The sequence below is a fragment of the Mauremys mutica genome, chromosome 7 (genome assembly GCF_020497125.1).
Source record: "Mauremys mutica isolate MM-2020 ecotype Southern chromosome 7, ASM2049712v1, whole genome shotgun sequence".
NCBI lineage: Eukaryota > Metazoa > Chordata > Testudines > Geoemydidae > Mauremys > Mauremys mutica.
The window spans coordinates 21,976,916-21,994,624 of NC_059078.1; the positions used below are offsets into that span (position 1 = coordinate 21,976,916).

At 49.7% G+C, this 17,709-nt stretch overlaps 1 protein-coding gene and 1 long non-coding RNA gene across 2 annotated transcripts in view; one reads left to right on the forward strand and one right to left on the reverse strand.

Moving 5' to 3' along the window:
* PLXNA1 (plexin A1) overlaps positions 1 to 8,896 on the reverse strand; it is a 290,782-nt gene extending 281,886 nt beyond the window's left edge. The window contains exon 1 of the mRNA XM_045025437.1: positions 8,809 to 8,896. The gene's annotated coding sequence lies outside the window, so the exon portion shown is untranslated. The remainder of the gene's footprint in view (positions 1 to 8,808) is intronic.
* On the forward strand, positions 5,941 to 17,338 carry LOC123374976. Its single transcript, XR_006581274.1, has 4 exons — positions 5,941 to 6,069; positions 7,460 to 7,527; positions 10,375 to 10,482; positions 16,874 to 17,338. It is a non-coding gene; the product is annotated as an uncharacterized LOC123374976 (long non-coding RNA).
* Positions 17,339 to 17,709: the final 371 nt, after the last annotated feature.

Consider the following 17,709-nt stretch of genomic DNA (forward strand, 5'->3'; position numbering starts at 1 on the left):
ATCAGAAATGTTTGAGACATAAACCTGAGGATGTCTCTTTAACTGGGTTGGGCTGGAGCCTCAGGCAAGTTTGCCTTAACATAACCTAAGTTTGGTGATGCCCAGGCTGTAATGTGCTGGGGATGACTACACCACAGGCAAGGTCATGGAGAACCAGGCCCAGGGGGTGGAGAAGGGAGGCAGTCTGTTCTCCCAGCTCCTGGAGCAGCTGGGGGCCAGTTCAGGGGGGCACCATCCACACAGGTCCAATAGTATGATTGGGCCTTCATCTATCCACAGGTCAGCACTAGCAATGCAAAGTTCTGTTCCAAATGACACCTCTGCCATTGCTTAGCCCACTGGGCTCTTGAATGATTCTGCTTTGCAAGAGCCAGAACCAAAAAGGGGTGAAGGAAATTCCTGACCTGCATGAGTCACAGCTCCCTAAGGGACACCTCTCTGCCTGGTAAGATTAGCTGGCTGTTCACTGTCCCTGCATCTGAGCGTCTGCATGGCTGAGTAGGGTTACCACCTTTGAAATGCAAAAAAACCCAGCCCCAACCCCCTGCCACAAAGCAAGCCCACCACAACCACAACCCCCAGCCATAAGGTAACTCTGCAACCTCTCCCCGCCCTCAATAGCCACTTCCAGTATCTAGAGAGATAACACATATTGATAAGATTGGTCACCTCACTCTTGGGTGACTCACTCCCTCTCTCACACACATGCATGGTGCGCTTGCGTGTTTATTTTAAATGAAGCTGTATCTATTGGGTTTCTGGGAAACGGGGCGGGCAGAAGCCCGCCCCATGCTAACGGATCCCCCCCTCAGCCTAAGGGGAGGATCTACAGGACCTCAGAAACCCACTAATTGCGGGGGACAACTAATAAAAGAACAGGGACAGGAGTGCGGTCAAAGGGTCATAAGAAGGGAGCCTGACGGGGACACCGAGCAGAGAACCCTGGACAGCGCCCACTGCTCCTCAAAGGCGTCAAGGGAGCCAGCGGATGCCGCCCAGAGGAACTCCGCCCGGAGACGTGAATGGACTAAGGATCGGAAACAAGCCCCACAGTCGCAGGAGTCTCCATTGGCCATCCGCCTGGTCGCGTAGATGGCCATCTTAGCCAGGGCGAGGAGGAGATTGACCAGGAGGTCCTGCGACTTTGTGGGGCCATGGATAGGGAGTGCATGGAGAAGGAGGTGAGATAGCTGCTGTATTTTCAACCGTTTTGAGCTGTTATCACTTGAACTGCGGAAGTGGGAACACTGCAGCATCTTCAGCTGGACACAGCAACTTTTAACATTAGATATCCCAGTGTATTGTGATAATAATGCAAATCTTTAGACCCATGTAAAAAAAATAGCAGATTAAATTATTTTTCTGGAAACTGGCAAATCCATAAAAAAACCCAGGCAGGTTGGTCAAATATCAGCCAGTTATAACCCTATGGCTGAGGCAAGATGATTTTGAATGGGAGAACCCGCTCTGGAATTTGTTTCCCTTGCTGCTCTTACAGATGTTGAGTTTGTTGCCCCTTGGGGCTCGGTGCAAAGCCCAACTCTTTCCTACAGCTCTCGCGTCGGGGGGCGAGGGTATGTGTATTTCTGTCTACAGCTGAGCATGTCAGGGTGCCTGCACCAAGAGATAATCCGACATGTACCAATGAACACAAATACTCTTCTTCGTAATGAGGCTTTGCACCCACAGCATGTTTTCACTTGAGGATTTCAAAGCGCTTTACCAGGGGACCAGGGGAGTAAGGTATGGATACTCCATTTTACAGCTGGGGACCCTGAGGCACAGAATGGGGAAGCATCACGCCATCTAGGAAATCGGGAATGTGACTCCCGGACCAGCGTTCAGATCACTGGACCACAGATGGCCCCTACTTCATGCCTCTTGGGATGTGGATTGTAGGGACCTCCCCAAACTACAGGCCTTTACATTAACAATACGACTGAAACAGGACTAAATTCCCACTCCTGATCTTTAGCTATCCTAGAATTACCAATTTAACAACTGCTACTGATGGGTCCAGCTAACCTATCTGAAGGCCTCCTAGGAGAGCACCCCATGCTGTTCTGGAATCATGCTCCCTCTGGCTGAGTTAGGAGTGGTTTGATGGGATCAGGAAGGAGCTACATGCAGGAAAAGCAGGCTGGCCTCACGCAGGGGGAATAAGAGAGGAAAATGTGGGGTCCTGGAAGCCAGGGATGAACTTACAACTGGTAGAGCCTCAAGTAGCCAGAATGGAGAGGAAAACAGGGTCTTGAACTGCTTTCCATTCCAGCAGGCCAGGATCTAGCAGAAAGTAGATCATTGAATCAACTGTGCAGGTCCCCAGGGGTCTCTTATGGTGCCAAAGGCTGGTCCTGCTCAAAAGCTACCCAACAGCAACACAGAATTGCCAGCAACTCCACTTGGCATGTCCATTCCAATCTAAACAGAGTTGGTTGTGTTTTCAATCCTATCAGCCCGAAAAGACAGAATACCTCATCTGCCCTATTGTGGCAGCTTTGCGGAGCCTTGATTGGATGCATTCCCTTTCAAGTGCCGGTTTCCACCTCCTGTGCGCCATTTCCCCTCTTAGAAGTGATATGCAGCAATCTCTCTCCAGAGCTATAGTTTTTAAGAGAAACTTCCAATCTTTCTGTGATCGTGGTGTCTGTCTTTTTGCTACCTACTTAACAGCTTTTGGATTCACTTTATAATATAACTTTAAAACCAGGTTATCTTGGTATTACCTCCTAGGTCCTGTTAGAGGCTGTATTCAAGCAGCGGCACACACAAGGCACTGTTGGGTTTTTGATGGAACACAGAAATAAACTTGATTTTGATTGGAAGTGCCGGTTTCCCCTCCTGTATTTGTCACATTCCTTATTTGTGTATAGAGCACTGTGCCGAGGCTTAAAAGCTTTTGAGACAGAGAGGAAAAGAATGAACAAACTAGCTCTGACTAAAGCAAAGTGATTGGAGTTTGGGTTCCTCTCCCTTGGATTGAAATGAACAGCTTTCCTTTTCTTTTTCTTTCTTTCTTCTTTTTTTTTTTCCCAGAGGCTAAATTTAGTGAATTCTTTTCACAATAAAATCTTGTCAGGTATTCACATCCAAAGAGGCTGCTACTTTCGGCTCTCGAGGGAGTTACTGAGACAGCGAAACCTCTTAACCATGTGAGGAAGAAAATATTCAAGAGATCTCCCAGCGCCCCTTTAAGAACCTTCTCTCTCTCTGACTTCATCTCCGAATCCTTACAGAAGCACCTTGGCCTCCTCTTCTCTGGCTACTTCCTTGTCCTGCAGGCACAAGGTAATGGGTGGAATTATCTCTAGCCCTGGTAGGTGCTTCATGCACTAGGCAGGATCACGTGGTCCTTGGGCAATACTCCCATGGACATCAGTAGCGATGCCACATGTGTAAGGACTGCAGGGTCAAGGCCGTTATCCGCTGGTCTAATGGTTCATGGGGAGGAGGTTGAGGTGACGGATGTCCTAATTTCTGCTCAAACTAAGGGGATCTGGATTGTCATAAAGGGGATGAGAGAAATTAAGGTCAGTGGCTGAGCTGGGAAAAGAACCCAGGAGTCCTGTCTCCCAGTCTCATGCTCCAGCCACTAGGAAACATATCAGCAGAATTCTATGGGGTGGGTATAGACACTGAAGAATAAAACAAGTACCGTGAATGTCCAGGTCGCAGAGCAGGAAGTGGGCAGCCTGGGAGCAGGCAGGAGAATTCTGATGAGTTTGGGTTGGAGCAGAACAATCTTTCACCCAGAGTCCCCTCAACCACAACCGCAGCATCACGACTAGGGTGACCAGACAGCAAGTGTGAAAAATCAAGACAGGGAGTGGGGGGTAATAGGAGCCTATATAAGAAAAAGACCTCAAAATTGGGACTGTCCTTATAAAATCAGGACATCTAGTCACCCTAATGAGGACAGCAGGAGCCATTGCGACTGTTGTGACATACATATAGCACACCATGGAGGGTGCAGCTTCTCTAAATGCAGATCCAGCAGCCATGCCCACACAGTTGTCCCATGTCCCAAAGCAGAAAGAGCTCACAGCTCTGTGTCGCAGGAGATCCAGGCTTTTGCATAGATCCCCACTTCCATGCTCACCCTCCCTGCACAGTGGGATCCCATGGTATTCGGCAGCCCTCAGTTAGGCCAGAACACTTGGCCCAGTTGGTTTCTAGCCTGCCCATCTCTTCTGTCACTGATCTAGGATCTTAGGCTGTTCTTTCATTCTATTTTATTTTATATTTGCAATGCTTTCCCATTCACCTTTAATTGAGAAGACACCTAAGATCCATACTATCAGTCATGTTCCAGTCCCCCACCTGCCCCAGGGCAACTGGCATGAAAGGAACATTGAAAGTACTTGACATTACAGAGCTCTCATTGGCTCTGGAAGGAAGATTGGAAGTAGATGGCTCGGCTCTCGGATGGACCAAAAACCACAGAGGTTAGGGGCTTCCTCTCTCTCATTCTCATTATGCTGAGAATGAGTAGCTGATGCCTGCACGACTCACTGAAAACTTTGACCCAAATTCCATTTAAAGGCATCTGTTTTCAGTATTTCTGGTCCATCTTCCTCTATTAGATGGATGACTCAGGGATCTTTGTTCCTTAAGGTGACCTGCAAATATTTTGTTAAAAAGAAATTAGCCAGGAGGATTGGCTGGCTCAGGAGAGTGTCGTGGCTGAAGGAGGCATTCCCTTTCAGCTCACTGGTTTGAATCCAGCCCTGGCTAAGAATGAGTGGCAAAAAATGATTATCTAAACTATGGCTCTTTGGTGTGAAAAGGGTTTGGTGGCCTCAGGTCAGGTCTAGTGGCCACACACCACATCCTAAAACCAACAGACACTCTTTCTATATGAGTATAGCAGAAGAGGAGCCTGAACAGCCCTGGAGTTTGGGGTACATCCCGATCCAAATGCTGCAGCTTAGTTCCAGCTGATGTAGAGCCCATATGTCCTTTTCTGCCATCCTCACCTGGGCAAGAGGCAGCAGGAGCAGACAAATCCCTTTGAAACGCCAACCCTGCCATTTCCCCCACCTCGCGCTGATGTCTTTGCTAATAAGGAGCCAGGGAATGGAAGCACAAAGCAGACAGGCCGGGCAAGCGGAATGGTGCCCAAACAGAGGGTTTGTCAAAGATTTCCAGTCGGCATCAGCGACTCTTTAAGCTTCTTGACAGTCGGGATAACAAAATATGTCTGTAGAGCTCTGGGGATACAGAGTGAAATTAAAATGGATAATGAATAGAGCCGTTTTCCAGGGTATTGCAGCTGCAAATGCTAGCAGGGCCAGAAAGCAAATTGCACTAGACAGGCACCCGTGAAAGGGGCCACACGTGTTTTGGGGTCCCATCACCATGCAGCCCTGTGTTCCTCTGCCTGATGCATGAGGAAGGTATTTGCCATCTGCTAACAGGGATCTTACACTGTATCCTTGAGAGCTACCCTCTAGATTGCCAAGTATGCGCAATGTATTTTTTTTTTTTGGTCATTACATCATGTGCTTTATCCATTCTGAAACAGACATCTGCATTCTACTTTTAGATGCACGTATGACAGTCCCCTCGGATTGCTTCAAGGAGGTATGTGTGAACATATCAGCACACTCCAAAGAGGAATTACACCTAAACAATAAGTTCTGTCATTTACAGATCATTGTCCAATTTTAATCATCACTTGTTGCCAACTAAAATATCCCTTCTAGAACAGGGAGATATCCAACCATAAAGTCTCAAGTTAGACTAAGGTACAAGTATACTGCCACTCTCACACAGGACTGGTAAAAAAACAGAACTTTCAACTGGTCATCTTTTCTTCGGCACAAATAAGATGTTTTATGGTGGAACTAAGCTTCTGAAGCTAGAATCTAATTCATTAGTGATCTCAGAGTTGTCATAATGGATTCGGGGCTAATGGAATCATCTCACCCATTTGCTTGCTGTGCTTATGTCCCTGGAATGGGGATTTTTTCTATTAGAGCCCTTGTGGAGCAGTCTGCGTCTGGAGGGGTTTGTGTTCTCTCCCCGCAAGGGTATAAAACAAGAGGATTGCACAGTTCAAGGACCCAGGTCATCTGCGGGGGGGGGGGGGGGGGGGGGGAATGAAGAGGAAATAAAGGGAGGTGTCTTTATTTTATGTGTCCTGTTGCCCTTGGATCAACCTGTTCTTAGACTTGGGGAGTGGGGGGCTGTTTCCATGTATTTGCCAAATGTCTCTGTCATCCCAAAGCGAGTTTGTATATAGGGTGAGAGGGCAGATTGGGTTATTTATTTGCTGTGATGACTCTGGTGTATGCTTGACAGATTCTCCAGATTGTTATTGGAAGGTCTGGGTGTAAGTTTCAATACGTGTGTGTCAAAGCAAGGCAATCAGCACTAGATCTGAGATGTGGGCGTGAGGACAGAGGGAGGAGGAAGATGGTTTTTATGGGAGGTTTGCATGGCTCTCACTCTCTCTCTTACGGCTGCCTTTGTACTCACAGAAGACACCAGATTTCACTGTCTCAGAGGCTGACGTCCTCCATTTCCACAGAACAAATACAACACACTGCGCCACTGTCCCTCGTCAACATACCTTGACTATGGGCCTACAGACACCACTCTAGGGGAGGGAGCACCTCTCGATTAGCCAGTAGGGGCTGAGAGGGAAGATGGTTCATTCAGTCCTTGGCCTGTTACTCAGTAAGCGTGATGTAGACACCTGCCAGCTCCCTGGAGACCTCCTGCCCATTTCACATAGGCTACTCCGGGGGCTGTTAGGGAGGAATGACTTTCTGTATTGATATTTCTTCATCTAAGTCTATTTTCCAAGTCATCAACCTGCCATCTCAGCACCTTGTAGACTCTGGTGGTGCTGGTGAGACTAACACTGTGTCACTCAGTCATTATCTTTGGGCTTCCAATTCCCCCTCACAGACTCTTGCTGGTGCTTCCACACTGCAGCCTGAGTGACTCCTTGGGAGCTGCGGCCTCCTTGCTAGGTGACGCTGGGATCACCTGCTAAACCAAATCCAGGCCCCTCACCACAGTGTGAAACCAAATGCAGGCAAGCCTGACTTCTACTTGGGGGAAGTTTGAAGGTAAAAGACAGACTCTCTCCTCGACTCCTCTAGCACCACAAAGAATGGAGTGAGCATATCTAACATCATCTTGTAATCCTGTCACATGGCAAACAGCCTAAGCTATATCAGCAACAGAACTCACAGCCTTTAACTCCCCAAAGCAAGGGCCTCTGCCTAGTGAGTACAGCAGCCCCTGTGTTAAGCGAGCCACAGAGCAAAGCAAACAGCTGCTTTGGCACAGCCCGGCCTCTAAAGGGACGGGTTGTACACACAAATAGGTTGGCTGGAGCTGGTACTTGGGGACATATTGTACTTCATGGGTGGCCCCAGCAGTTTCTGCAGCATTTCAGCGTTACTTAAAGATAGATAAATGAATTGTTTGCCCTTTCTGGTTGCAGAGGTGGCGTGATGCAGGGCTATCTGGCTGAGTCTGCAGGCAGCCTGGGACACTAGCTCCAAGAGACAGGTAAGCCCACCCACTGCAGTAGAATGTTGACTGAAAGAAACCTCAGCACAGCTGTTTGAATGTCAACATGCACATCACTGTGGACCATTTTAGCAGGGACTGTCAGTTACTCTGGTAAGGTGGACAGCACTTGGAATGGGAACCGTGCTTGTACAGAGCATTCACTCCTTTTCCACAGCCAAACCAGCTCATTAGAAGAGTGCCATATCTCTGAGAGCCATCTGCCACCTTGGCCAAGTCCCCACCTCCCTTCAGACCACAACCACCAGCTTCTTCACAGTGCAACATTCACTGTGTTTTTCAGCTCACACTCTCCCCATCTCCTCTCTACAGCCAGGTGCAGTTGTAGACTCTTTGCAGTGCAGATCAGGTTTCTTGATGGCATTTGGGACCACAGGTGGCATTTTCTATCCAGACAAGGTTTTCTGCTCCTCCAACAAGTGGCAGCAGCAGCAGCAGAGGTGGTGCTCTGTATGTGAGTATTGCACAAGATGGTTTGCACGCCCATCTGGTTTAAATTGGAGAAGGTGATTGCTGTGATTTAGACTTTCAGTTCCAGCTAGTTTTTTACTAATCTCTTTCCAGCTGGAATTGAAAAAATATAATACCAGGTTAAAAGACATCGCTTTGTGTCCTCTTCTAGGACGATAATCAGGCTTTACACTTACCTAGCACCTTTCATCAGAGAAGAGGGTTAAGTAGCATTATTCCTATTTTGCAAATGGGGAAACTGAGGCACAGAGCAATGATGTGACTGGTCATATTGACAGAGTGACAGAGTCAGGAATAGAATACAGGTCTCCTGACTGTAAGTTGCCTGTTCTAACCACTGCACAATTTGAATTCTTGTTTCTATAACTTATTTTGTATGAGGAGAAGTCACCCGGATAGTTATTTCCAGTATCCTTACATCTGCTGACTCAGTTTCCAATTCCAAGTGTCATTCATCATATCAGAGTATCTGGCTGCTCCTGCTAAAATTCAGTCAGTGGATGGAGCTGCACCAAACCCTTTACCAGGTCAGATCTGTTTCCTCGTGGCACACAACATGTGGGGAGACAGAAGAGACACAATCACTCTGTTGCTTTCTTTGGTGCATACAGAGAAGCCCATTTAAAATTAAAATGGACATGGCAGGAGCTGGTGTAAATAATGCATTTGTGGTGCACTACACAGTTTACAGAGCCTGTATTCACTGCTTAATCTTATTTAAAGAAACCCAGCCCTGCTTGCATCATTAAAAATGCATCCTGGTTTCAACTTCAACATAGACATACTCACCACTGAGAAGCAGACAGCTCGGATACTGTTTTCATGTCTTCACAGTCTCAGTTGGTCCTAGTTACTTTCCTACAGGGAGCACTGAGACCTCTGGATCCCATGGAAAATTCATACCTTGGCTCTGTCCATCTTGTATACGGCCCTTTACAGCTGTGCACTCTGCATAGGGACTCTTGGGTTCTAGTCCTGGCTGTGACATCGACTCATTGTAAGGCCTTGGACAACTCACTTCCTGCCCCTCTGCCTCATTTCCCCTGCCTGTAAAGTGGGGATAATCATAGTTAGGACCAGAACACTGTACAAAAGAGATATCTCTGGATGTGTATGTGTAGCTAGTCAGTAGGAAGAGTGCCATCTGCTGGCACATAAGAATACCAAGCACTGTTCAAGAAGTAGGTTCAGTAAACCAGTTCTGAGCACTACAGACCTACCTTTGTAAACTGCTTGGCCATCTTATGGAAAGTGCTGTACAAGGCCCAGAGATGCTGCCAGGTGCTGGAGTCAAGAGGACCTGCTTTCAGACCGAACACCAGTTAGTATTACTATTCCTTCCTTTGCATCCCTCCCTACATCTCAGGTTTTCTTTCCCTGATCACCCTCTCACTGCATGAAACTCCTCAGCTCCTAACTGGCTCAGTGCAGGCTGTGGGCTGTAAGCTTCTCTAGGCAGACCCCCTGTGTGTGTCTGTCTGTACAGGACAGCCTACACTTAGCGCGGAGAGACAGCAGCCTTGGAAAATGAGTCTTTCACATACTGCAGTTCTTTGCTCTGGGTTTTCCTGGAAAGCAAATGCCTCTCAGACCAGGAGCCCTAAATAATCATCTCAGGCCCCAAGGGGCATGGTCACACCTTCTGCCACAAATCTCACACGAACACAGACGTTGTACATGATTCAGCTGACATCTCTGGCCGCTGACAGCAGTGTTGTAGCCGACTGTCTGTGGCCTCAGAGGCAAGAGATGGAGAGAACCCCCCTCCCTTTTCCTGTCCCAATGCAGGATTGCTCCCTACAGCGCCTTCCTTCCAGCTCAAGGCTGCAGCCCAAAGTCACCCTCCTTGGGAAAACAGGCTACCACGCAATGTTTGCTCTTCATTTTCATTCCATTGACACAGTTTCAGGGGCTGGCATTTCATGCAGGTTCCTGACTGGCTCTGTGATGGAACTTAATTCGCCTTGCATGATGTGCACTTGATGATGGGGTCTGGGGAGGGGTTAAATGATCGGGGGGAGGAGGGAGAAATGTACTCCAAAGGCTTGGCTGCAATTTGCAGTGTCTCTCTAAACAGTATAAGCCACTGGCTAAGATGAGCTTTCTGGAGGGGCGAGGTTTGGTGCAGCGGGGTCTACGCTAAAGCTGGCTGTAGTACTAAACACCCGCCTTCCACCAGTGGGCGCTTCTCTCAGATCAATTGTTCTAGCAATTAATGTTTGCAGTTACCCATAATAACTTCCACCCTTCCTATCGGTCCTACACAAACAAAGCAGTTTATGTTTGGGACACACACAAAGTGTGCTTTTTTACTTAGCTGTTACTTGATTGAGCTTAATTGAAATTCCCATTCAGGTGGAAAGAAGAAAATCCTGAGATTTTACAGACCAGTTCAATGTGGGTCCCCACACAGCAAGCACTGACCGTGGGACCCAACGGGCAAACAGTTTCTATGCAGTACAGGTCAGTGCTATTTTCCAGGACTTCGCCCCTTAAAGGAATCATTCCTAGAAGAGTAAAACTCCGCTCCCTCTCAGAGGGAGCACAGCCACTGTCATTCTCAAATCCATCTGCCATTGCCAAGAGCTAATCACTCCCGTATTAACGGCATTTCATGCTTCAGCACATGAGCTGGTACAGTAAGTGAAAAGGGTTTTTTCTTTTAAGGAACAGTGGTGCTGTCAGCTGCATAGCTGAATCTTGATGACGCCTGCGTTCCCACGCACTGCCTGCCAGTTCATGACCGCAGTTTCTGTCCAATCAGAGCAGAGAACACGCGGTGTCCTATGCTCCTAGAGGGTTTGCCCTTTTGACAGGGCTGGAGACTGGCTCCCTTGCGTTAGCCCCGGAGCAGGTACAGCACACGGCAGCAGCCCTGCCCTTCCCCACAGCTCTGCCAAGGCACCTACCGATGGCCTGCATACTCCCCCCACCATTTCAGTCCTGCCAATACACCTGGCCTCCCCATGCTGCTCCAGTCCCCACATACCTCTGCAGATGCACCTCACTCCTGACCTGCAGGATCCCCCTGCTGTTCCACTCCGGGCTCCCCTAAGAACCTCTCAGCCTGACCCTGCAGTGATTCCATGCTACACAAATAACCCCAGCTGAGCCCACTGCACTCGTTTCACTTGTGGCCTGAAGCCAAATACAATCTTCAATGTCTCCAGTGGTTACACCCACCTCCTCCTCCAGTGTCCGAGGGGCTAATCAGAAACAGCAATGGATGAAGGGATGCTCCCCTGTCCTCTCCCCCATAGATCCCACGGGTACATGGGGTGTGGGACAGGGAAGGGAAGCTCACAGCACAGCCGTTAACAGTCTGGTTTGGCTGGGACAGTTCTGGGTTTTGAAAACCCAGCTTCGTCCTGCTGTTCCAGCCAGTGTTCTGGGACCGTGGGGCAGGCAGCTTCTCAGCAGCCTAGCTCTTGCAGGCTGAATATCATGACTGCAGGCAGTTGGCTCCCAGCTCTGACCCCCTGTAGCTTTCTCTAGAGCTGCACTCAGCTGGAGCTGGGGAGCCTGATGCATGAAGTGGAGAGAGGCAGCCAGCAGGGAGCAGACGAAGGGGCTGCCGGGAAGCTGGGCGGGAGCCTGCTGTCTGTGTGGGCAACAAGAGATCAGTCTCCACGGGGAGATGGGGCAAGTCATGCAGGGGGAGAGCCATGAGGGAGGGAGAGCATTGGGCGGTGGGGTTTTATACCTTCGCCAGAAGCAGCTGGTACCAGCCATTGCCCGATCCAGGTTACTGGTCTAGATGGACCTTGGGTCTGATCCAGTCTGGCAAATGTCTGTGTAACTGGGAGGGAGGAAGGGAGGAATGAAGGATCTGGGCGTGAGGAGGTGGGCAGAAAATTGGCAGGGAGAATGGTATCTGGGGAGAAGTTTGAGAGAGAAGCTGAGGCTTCAAAGTGCTGCAGAGATGTGGGAGAATGGGGGCTGGGCGATAAGAATAGCAAATGTCACACCCAACACAGAGAAGGGAAAGAGGGAGCCGGAGAGAAGGGAAATAGACCCACAGGAGGGAGGGAGAGAGAGAATGGGCAAAGCCAGGTCAGATGTAGCCGGGGGTTGGGCTGAGGTGCAGACCCATCACAGACAGGGGGACTCAGCCCCGAGAGGCTGAGAACCGTGTCTGAGATGAGAAAGCCCCAGCGGATGGCAGGTTTAGCTGGGGACTAGCCTCTAATCACCCCTCCCTGCTCCCAGACCAGTCAGCCCCAGCGTGTTACTGACACGGCCCCACGGCCACACAGCCCTGGTGCTGCATGTGTCCGTAATGGAATCTCATGGTAATTAAGAGGCGTGACGCTACGGACGCCTTAATTCAGACATAATGCGCTGCAGCGTGTTCTTAGCAAAGATGCACTAAGTGAGCTGGACAGGTACCTCCTTCCCAATGAATTAGTCACAAGCAGGAGCAAGTGAGGTTAAAGCTGTTCACGTGGGCCATTAAATACTGAAACCAGCTGGCCACCTTCCTGACATCCCCACTACGGCTGGGTTTGGGGCAGGCCCTACGGGGTAAGCCAACTGTCCAGGTCCCCATCTGCAGCCCACTCTCCCTATATGGCCAGCTCTCCTGCCTCTGCGTCCCCATTACTCCGCACCATCTGCTCTACCCTGCCTGTAAGCCCCCTCAGACTGCGGTGGTTCCCCTCCACATCCCATGCACCTGTTTGCGGGACTCTAATGACCCTGACCTATATGGAGCCAGGAGCTGAAACCAAAGCAGAATTTTCCAGGAACAAGGCAGCATGGGGGGAGAGCCGGTCTCTGCCGTGATGCTGAACTCAGACAGGAAGCGGGGAATGGTAACACAGGTGAATCAGCTGAATCTGCAACAGGGGCCTCCAAAGACCTGGTGGCTACTCATCACCAGCTGCAGTTTTTAGGGATTTCCCCACCCACTTCCAGATCGAAGAGGAAGCGTCCCCCTAAATGGCCCAGTGAGTACACAGCCACAGAACAGCTCATGCAGGCAAGGGCGTTTGTGCCACCGAGCCATGTGCTCAGGCTTCATGGAAAATGTGCCCACACAGGGTCTGGACAAGCAGGGCCAGTTCATAAGTTGCCCGCTAGTGAGTCCTCATGTGCACAGGGAGCTGGATGGAGCCAGGGCTGGTTGGATCACTTGGATGTGCTGCTCCCTCCTCCCCACCCCATTTGTCCTTCACAACAAAACTGCTGTCACAACGCTGTGGGCCAGCCTTTATCCCACCTTGGTCCCACGGCCTGCTGGGGACATCGGTTGGCGGCTCCTTCACGGAGCCGTGAGCATGGGCGTGTACCTGGCGTGGTTCACACCTGCACCCGAGGCCTGCCCCTTTTGCGGCGTGAGGGAGAATCTGGCGCAGGCCTGTCTTGAATGCACCAGGTCGCAGCCCCTATTCCGGCTCCTCCAGAAACTCTTGGTGAGGTTCTGGCTGCACTTTTCCCCGCACCTGTTCATTTTCACACACCCTATCTGTGGCCCCAAGAAGTCGCGAGACCTCCTCGTCAACCTTCTCCTGGCCCAGGCCAAACTCTCCAGCTACACTACCAGGAGGAGGATGCTGGATGAGGGGGTGCTCTGCGACTGTGGGGCCTATTTCCGTTCCTCCCTAGTTTCACGCATCCGGGCAGAGTTCACTGGGCAGCGTCCGCTGGCTCCCTTGACACCTCTGAGGAGCAGTGGGTGCTGTCCGGGGTTCTCGGCTCGGTGTCCCCATCCGGTACCCTCGTTTTGAATCTATGACCTTCACCTCAGTCCCTGTTTTTCTCATTGGTTGTCCCCCGTACTCATTTGGTCCCTGGGTCCAGTGGCCCCTTCCAGGAGGCTGGAGGAGGGGCCTTTAGAAGTGGGTGGGCTTGCACCCGCCCACCTCCCGGGTTTTCCAATAAGATGCTGTGAAATCTGTGCCATTGCAACACAGCATCCCCTCCTGGCAAGGGCACATCCCCCCTGCTTTGCACCAGGTCACTAGGGGGCCCCACATGCATTCAGGGCTGTCCACGCAGCATACAGCTGGAAGTTGGGGCCAGCTAAGAACAAGCCAATGTCCTAGGCAGGCCTCCCACGCCACTGGCGGCTCTCTAGGGGCATCAGCAGAACTGGAGTATTCCCTACAGCCATCCAGGGGCAGAGATAAATGGAGAGCACACGGCTTTAGCTAGCCCCTCCTCTTTCACCCTCATAGGCAAGTTCTTTGCCACCCACAACGGCCAGTTCCAGCTGTGCCACCATCCTAGGCTGAGAACCGAGTCACAGCGTGCTGACAGAGCTTGGCCATCTCGTCACACCCAGGGCGCAGGCCCGTGTTCTCAGTGAGGTACTGGCCAGCCCACTTGCCTTGGTTCCCCTCAAAAGGAAAGGTCCTTGTCATTGGCATGGGGGTGGCTATGCCTGCACACACCCAGTGTGAACTAGGGCTCCAGGAGCCTGGACAGACTCACCAGACCAGGCCGTTCTCTCCTGAGTGCTTGCTGTATATTATAATGTCTAACCCAGCATGGACTGGGCCTGCATGTGCTAAGCTCCCTCTAAGGAGCTGATAGCAGGCCATTTGTTAGGGGCACATTAATTGGCAGTGTTTAACCCTCCTGGGAAGCTGGTGTATAGTTTATTCTGTTCCTATTGTGCTGGGTGATCAAAATTAGAGAGCTCTAATACTCAGTCAAACTAGCAATGAGGAGCTAGCACAGAGGAAAGTCATCTTCTTCTTCCCAGGGGGCCTGGGCTGTTTCCTGTCCCTGACAGGGCAATGCAGGATATGTCTCTGCATGCAGCTCCCTCCACATCTCCCCAGCCTTCCCTCTCTGCATTAGGATTAGGCCGAAAGAGCCTTTTGTTTGTGACCATCCTCTGCTCGCTGATCTAATTCAGGTTAGAAGCAACCCAAGCTTTAACCCTTTACTCCTGAGCCAGTCTGCGTCCTCCCCTTCCACCTCGCCCCAGAAACACTGAACTGTTAAAGGCCAGGGCAATGAGGACACCTTGCATGTCTCCAGTGTTTCTCATCCCAGCCTCTCACGGGGAGTCAGTATCAATACCCCTAGTGGACAGCGCTATTCGAAACTGAGGTAGAGAGAGGGGAAGTGACAACCACGGTCACACACAGCAAGTCAGGGGGCAGAGTGGGGAGAGACTGCAGATGTCCTGGCTCCCAGTCCTGTGCTCTTGACAGTTAGTCACATTGAGATTAAACCTGCCACTCCAGGTTATACCTCTGTGTCTGCCAGCGCAGTGGGGAGCTCTCTCCCTCCCACCAGGCTTCTCTCCCCTCTGCCCACCAGACAGCTGTTTCTAGAGCATTTCCTGGTTCCCTCCCCTTCCTCCAGTCCCAGCCTTTGCCCTGCTCCCCCACCGTGCACCTATGTGTTAAGCCCTGAGCAGGGAGTTAACTCCTTGTTTGTCGGCAGTCAGGGAGGGTCACTTATCCAAAAACAATAATGACCCAAGGCACGGCCCTTTCTCAGCTGTTTCCTGCCTTATCGCTGTGGGTTGTGAGGTGATTTGTGGTTAAACAGGAGTACTTTTGCCTTGGTGTAACCCACCCTTCCTCTCTGTCCGGCTCAGTGCGGGATGTACAGACACACACCAGATGGCTCTGCTAGAGCAGAGAGTTGTTGGTGGGAAATGGTGAGATTGTGATGGGGGTGGGAGGTACCCGGGCTGCTAGCGTTTCCATTTCCTTCCACACACAAGCTCCTTCCCCACTTTGGGGAACGAGGTAATTCCCCCAGGAAGCAGATCCTTCCCCTCTGTGCAAGATCCTATGCCTATCCCACCTACAGCAGCTCGCCCCACTTGGTGAGAGTAAAGGCATCCCCCACAAACAAACTCCTTCCCCCAGTTTGAGAGAGCAGGGCTCCCCTCCAGATTGCATTTCCTCCCCAGAATGATGTCCTCCCCACATAACACACACACACTAGTGCCTCCCCTCATTCTTCAGAGCAACTCCCACTTGGCATGGTGGCTTCCCAGTCCAGAGTGGTACCAACCTCTCCCCTCCCCTCACGCTGACCCTAACCAGAGTGACCTTTCGCAGCAGTACCAAGATTCACTGGCAGGATTAAACCCACATACGCCCAGGCATCGGCCCCAGCTGTTAACAATGCCTTTGACCCCGGTCCAGGAGGCCAAGAAGGCAGCTGTCCAGAAATAAACCCTTTGCTGCCCTTCTACTGCCAACCACAGTATACAGACTCCCAAGTGATCAGACTGCATCTGTGCTCTGATCAATAGCTGGAGCTGTTGACTAATATTCACCTCCATGGCATATATATCTTCATGTTGACTTTCAAGTTAAATGTGTGGTTAAATAAGTGCCGAGAGAGAGAGAGGGAGAGAGAATGTGTGTGCATGTGTGTTTTTGGAAGGAGGGAGGTCATTATTAATAATAAATAATATTTTATAATTGTTAACACTGATTTTCACTGTATAGCGCCTCCTTCTGTCCCAGACACACAAGGTGCTATACAGCAGAATGAAAAGACTGACAGTGTGATAAAACAAACACACACCTACATGAAGATACCCACACACACACACATACATGCACACATAAAGCCCACTGTCCACTCTCGCAATTGGCTGAATGCACAACACACCACAGGGCAAACTGTTTGCAGAAGACATTGCAAGGGAGCTTGGGAGATAATGCAAGTCTGTGGTACGAGCAATTAAGGCACATTAATTATAATAATAATAATAATTATCACAAAATAGCATTTTTATGGCCCAATATTATGCTGAAGGATTTACAACATACTGTATCACGAAGTTCATAATTAAAGTTATTTTAGTTTCTAATTTCATTTTAATTCCATTCCAATAAAATATATGACAAATATATATTTTTTTTAAATCCAGAAACTATTACTGAAGACAATTTCCCTGTACAGAGATGTTATATTATAGCAGAGCCATCCCCCGAGAAGCATCACGAATCTCAGCAAGGAACAAACGTCCAGCTGTATGAAATATATTCCCTTAGTTGCTGTGCTCAGGACTTACTCTAGTGGCTAGCTCCTGCAACAGTAACAGTCTGCTCTCCCTCCCCAAGAAGAGTCACACCTACAAAAGTGGCAGGAGTTGGTACTTTGGTGTTGGACACCCCTGGTTCAAACTCCTCCCCCCATGATGGTGTCTGTGTATATGAAGCTGTAAGCGTGCAACATGTGGATGATGTCTATATTAATAAAATAGCTTTATGCCCATTATGTCTCCTGAAATCCAATAAGCCAAATATGCCCTTAGTTAACTGTATTTGCTTTAATCAGATCAGAATACCAAGAAAAAGAAAGTACCCATGCATCAAGTTAGCACAGAGAGTGGATTCTTATTTACAAGCTATATTCAGCATCACTTCATTCTTACCTCGAGTCTCCAGTGGCCATAGACTGACAGGCAGAATGAAACAGTTCAGTTTTATCAAAACAAAACGTTTTGATTGACCCAAAACTATGTTTTTAAATTTCATTTTGCGCAAAATTTTGAAATTTTTTTGGTTTTCTCATTTTGAAATAAGAAAATATTTGAAATCACAGATTCTCCCAGGAAACGAAAAATGCAGTTCCCGCCCAGTTCCACGGCAGCCCTTGAACAGGCAATAACCACGTGTAGTCTCTGTGGCCTTCGTTTTCAAAAGCAGCAACTAATTTTAAGCGCCTCTATTTTGGTTGCCCAACTTGCAACGTGTGGGGCCT